Here is a 6,000-nt window from a genome sequence, read left to right as displayed (position 1 = left end):
TTCCAGTTAATGCCAATGTGAACAGAAGTTTAATTCATCTTATAACTTTGGTTACTGTTCAGAAAAGTATTCCAGATTCTAAGGGAAAATCATACTATCATCTTTAAAAGTTTTCCCTTTCCTGTAACTTGGGATGTGAAAAGAATTCAAATGCAGACATGTTTCCTACAGAAAGCGCTTAAGTGTCACTTGTTTCAGTTCCGAAATTATTTAATTCTCCTCAGATTACTTATTTATATTACCTACTTACTTTACGTTAAAAGTATTTTATTTTTTCTTAAAATTTACCATATTTATGCACTTGATTAGTTAATTAGATGGAAAAAGTCTTAAACTAAAAAGGAAAAAGCGCTTATATGTCGAAAGTTGAAAAGGTATCCCGCTAATTAGAGGGAAAGTATAAAAAAACTTCGTGTATGATTTCAATCATTTTACGCTAAATGCTTTAAAATTTTAAAGACTGTTGGATTCCTATACTTTATCAGGGGACTTATTCCATTTCTGTGTGTGTGTGTGTGATTATGGCAAAGCCTCGAGGGCTATCTGCCTAAGAGGAGGGATGCCTTCGTGGAGGACTTTCTAAGGGAAACTGGCTCGTATACACGTTACACATGGGGAAAACCATATTCCATTTCTGATAATTTAGAAAATAGCACATTGGCTCATTTGTGGGTTTTTGTTGAAAATCATCATATGGAACATAAAATTCCTCACGGAAAAAAAAATCAATTCTTCTTTAGCTTTCAAAATAATTTGCCAATAGCAACAAAATGTCCTAAAAAATTAAGCGATTCATATACTACGAGAATTAGAAACAGAAAATATTTAAAAATTCCTAAGGAGAATTAGAAACAGGAAAAATGTTTCCTGTTTCTAATTCTCCTTAGGAATTTTTAAATATTTAATTTTTTTTATTTAATTTTTAAATATTTTCTTGTTACTTTGTTACTTTCGGAGTTATATCACTTATTTGAACTTGAAGATGTACTGATCAATTCGATTTATCACCTAATTTGTTGGATTTCTTACATTTTTTTTCCAAAATTAGAAAATTTGTTTTTACTTCTACAAACTGTTACAATGGGAAATCCAAATTGTATAACTCACAATATTTTTCATTTTCTCAAGTAGCACTATGACGTTGTAATATAGTAACAAACCCGTCGCACATGATGTTGCAAAAACATGGCATTATGTCGTCTTTAAAAGATGACTGATTTCAGCGAAATTCCATACTTCTATACAAAAACATCGATTTCTTTACCTTTATTTCCTTTACTCAAAGACATCTCGTTCGGGTCTTTAGATAAAGTATTCTCGTCGCAGAAATGTAGGATGTATGGTTGTAACGACGTCGTATAGCAACGTTTTAGTGACATCTTATTAGATCCACCTTTCTTTCTTTCTTTCTTTTTTTTTTTTTTTTTTTTTTTTTTTTTTTTGCGACTGCTTGCTTTAAAAAGGCAAATTACAAAAATGATACGATATTAAACTAATACTTGAAATTTACTTTTCTGAGATTATTGCAAAAGCTCGTTTTAATGCCTTTTTGTAAATTCACTCCGTTTTATTGGACCATTAGTGTTTATTAGAATATTATTCATTAATTCACTGTTTTTCTAAATTCTGACATATATTTACTTACTTGTTATTCGAGAAACTTGAATAAAAAGCATATGTAATACAAAACTACATGTTTTAACAAACTTTTAATTATATATATAAGAATGATTTCTAAAACAATGAATTTAAATAAAAAGTTTCCGACATGTTAAGATATTTCAGCATATAAGCCTCATTATGAGTAACTGTTTATTACTTCATTTTTATTATTTCTGTAAGTAAAAAAAAAAAAATTACTATGCTTAGAAAATAGATTTAGCATGAGTCCTCTTTCTTTCAACGATATGTTAAGAAAAGAAATTCTGTAAATTACTGCATGAATTAAAGAATCAAATTCGAAGTTTCATATTCAGATTTATACAAAAGTTGCATGCATTGCTTTTTACATGATGAGTTTTAAACATTTTTCGTTTCATCAAACATTCTGTTTTAACTGCTGTTCAAATTCATTGTTTCTTCAAAAGTTGCATGCATTGCTTTTTACATGATGAGTTTTAAACATTTTTCGTTTCATCAAAAGTAGTAAGCGGGGGTAACCGGCCGGCGGAAGTGACGTCACAGAAAAGGGGCGTGGGCAGTATCCAGAGGGGCCTGGAACCGGAAGTGACGACACCAGCGCCATCTTGTTTCACGTGATGGAATGACATCATCAAACTTTCGTTTTGATTCTGTGGCAACGATTTTATGTTTCCAAAGTTTTTATTTTTTTGTGGCAACGACACTATTTTTAATGTTTAAGGCAATGAGCTCTTAACCACGTGTTTGGCAGGACACCACTTTTCATTTATTGTTTTTAATTATTTAATACGTGATTAATTATTTAATACGTCATTACTTTTAATTATTTACTCATTTTTATACGATTCATTTTAATTATTTAATTCGTCATCATTTTTAACTAGTTTTAATTGATTCCATTATATTTTAATCCATTTTAATGAATTTTAAAATAAACTCCACCGCCGGGATTCGAACTCGCCATCTCTGGGATGGGAGTCAAGCGCTTTACCGCTCGGCTACCCGGTCCTCTTGTCAGACTTGTTATTTGAAACTCTATTTGGCCCTTTGACTTTTTGCACCATTGATGACATAAGGCTGAAAGTCTGCGCATGCGCTTTGACATGAAAACCGCGTCGCACATTTGTTTTTACACGACGGCTAGGATTTCTTTTGGCTTCTTAATCATTACTTTATTCATTACTGTTTTAAATGTAAGATTTTCCCACGGTTTAATTTTTTTATTATTAAGATATTTTTAATTGTTTTCAATTTTCATCTCATTCTTACTTTTTTTAAGTTATTAGTTAATTTATTAATTTTTATTTCATTTTTTTCCCTTTCCCAAACATAAATTTTATTTTTAACTTCAACAAAAGTGAATTTAAATTTTCTTTTTACTTTTTATCTTGCAAAGTTTATTTTTTTTTTATATTTAATTTTCATTTTGGTTTTACAAAAGTAATATTTATTTTTACGAATTGAATTTTTCCTTTTCACTTTTTTATTTTGCAAAAGTTTTTTTTTTCCAAAATTTATTCCTTTTCGTATTTTTACTTTACTTTAATTTTTTGTTTAAACTTTTTTTTTGGTTTTACAAAAGAAATATTTATTTTTCCAAATTTAATTTTCCTTTCCGCTTTTTATTTTAAAAAAAGGTGTTACTACATTTTTAATTTAATTTTTTTTACAAAAGTAATATTTAGTTTCATAATTTTAATTTTTTTGAATTTTTTGTTTACACAAATGTTTTTTTTTTTTTTTTTTTTTGTTACATTTTTATTTTACCCTTAACTTTTTTCCCTTGTTTTAAATACAATAGGATGTTACATTTCCATTTCTCCAAAAGTAAACTTACCTACATTTTCTGTGTCTTTGAAATTTTAAGCTGGAATTTACATGCATATAACTTCACTAGATAATATTTTCTGTAACATTAAGCCAATATACACAATGCTCTTTCTATATAGTTTAACTGGAATACTACATTTCTTACTTTTTTACTACTAAGTTGGAGATACTCAGAACTTTTCCTTCTAATGCATTGTACTAACTATTAATGACTGTATTAACTTTTTGGCCAACTATACAAAACTTTGTTGATTCCCTTTTACACGTCTTACTTTTATTCAAAGGATTCACCAAACTATGTCTGACAAATGTAATTTTTACACTTTCCATTTACACATTTACCCTTATATTTAACTTATAAAACATATTCATGCTGTATTTCTGATTCCTTTCCCCATAATAAATACACACTTACACATGTTTCTTTATTGTAAGACTTACTAACTTTAAACAAATCTTACAAGGAGCAATAAATTTTCATGGTATGAAGCCCACTCAAACCAATGCATGGAGCATTTCTACCCAGTTAAGTTTAGATACTTACCAATAGTACTTCATTTCTTCTTATTTTACTCTACAGACATTTATACATATATATTCAGAACACTCCCTTTTATTCAGTAAGATTCATTTATACTACTAACACAAATTTTGCTAACTCTTTGAAATATTTTACAAAAAATATCTTATATTTTCTTGCACACATCCTTCTTAAATCACCAAACATACACTGAACCTTGATTTTTCCTTCATGTGAAACGTCACTCACGGATTCTTAATATGATTTCCCCAATTACCGCAGAACTTTATAAACACTACTCTATTTGAACTTATCACAGCCTTACTCTCTTAACAAGGAACAGAAGATTGAATTATATTTTAACTACAGAGAAGAATATCCACATTGTAACGTATTATTTTAAATTTGAATTATAGTCACATTTGTGAAGGAGAATTTAAAGTCTATAATACACATGGAATTAATATTCAGCCATGGCAATGAAACTTTATCGATTTTTTCTCAACTTGGAATATAAAAATTTGTTAACTTGGAATATTTTTAACGTATTCATTGTAAATTAACTGAAAAATACCCATATTTCACATTGTCAGTAATTTATTTAGCACTGAACTCTTACAGCCTTTTGAGAACGAAATTTAATTTATCATACCTGACAAATGATTCCTACATAGTAATGATACATTACACGAAATATTGAGTAGAGTTTCAAATAATGATCTAACATAGTAATTAACATAAAAGACCTAACACAAATAATTTTAAGATAGAAATTTCAAACTGACACTGCTTAACTCTTACATCTTTATTTGATATTTAACTTCTCATAGATAGTAAATAAACCTACACACAAATAATTATACATAACAGGTAATAATGACAGAAGCTCCATATAATCTACTATAATTACCAACTTTAAAAATTTTAACGTTTTTTAATATGTCACAAGAAAGACCACACTTTCAAAAAAGCATTATTTTAATTAAACATTGGAGTCATACAATCCTGCGTACATGTTTTTATTTATCATGAGCATGACACATAATAAGTAAATAAAATATATTTCACAAACTACGAAAAGCATTTCTCTTTTAACCGACTGATCATAAGAAAAGATGCAGTATGGAATGCTTAGAACACTCAGTGCCACAGTTCCTCATTTCCCCACGCATTAACCAAAATATACATGTACTTTAAAATCAGTTAAACAAATTCAAATGTTAGTATTCAAACAGGAATACTTCACAAATTAGATGAAAGAGAGGTACACAATGAACTTGAGTGATAAATACAGAAAAGCATGTAAGGACCGAAAAAAAGATGTATTCGTGGAGAACTTTTTAAGATAAAAACTTGCTCTATTTTTGCACATGGGTTACATATTGCATTTCAGATTAAGGAAGCATTCAAGATAATTCCTGTATAACTAGGGATTTTATTCACACTTGTTAGTAATGTAATTTATTAGAACAGTCGCAGATATATAAGACAAGTATGGCATTTCCAAGGAAAACAATTTTCCAAGACAGACGTTAATAGTGAAATATAAAATGGAATAAGAAAATGCCATATTTCCAACAAATTAGTATCTGAGTATGCAAAAACATGAACAAGAAACGAATATTTTTTTCTGAAAATGCTCCGAATGGTTTAAGTCAGGATTAGTTTCATGAACAGAGCATGAAAAATAATGATGAATGGAAGAACCAAATGGAAGATTTTAGCATTAGTACATTTACTAATGCTAAAATCTTCCATTTGGTTGACTGTACTTTACATTTAGACGCAAGTTGATAAATCAGAGTGATTTTGTGTTTTAAAGCTTCAAATTCAGAAATAATACAACTCAAAAGCAAAAAGATTAAAACGACAAGAGAATATACTGCAAGCAAGCGAGCGTGATAAATGACTTTTTGGGCTGATTTTCATGAATTCATAGATCGGGTGCAAAATTTTAATGCACTGTATATGAACTATTTTTCAAATGTATTACGATCACTGTTTTCCAA

Source organism: Stegodyphus dumicola, chromosome X1, assembly GCF_044657685.1.
Source record: "Stegodyphus dumicola isolate Sdum_Otavi_A_Nest chromosome X1, ASM4465768v1".
Lineage (NCBI taxonomy): Eukaryota > Metazoa > Arthropoda > Arachnida > Araneae > Eresidae > Stegodyphus > Stegodyphus dumicola.
Note: the sequence above shows the minus strand (reverse complement) of the source record.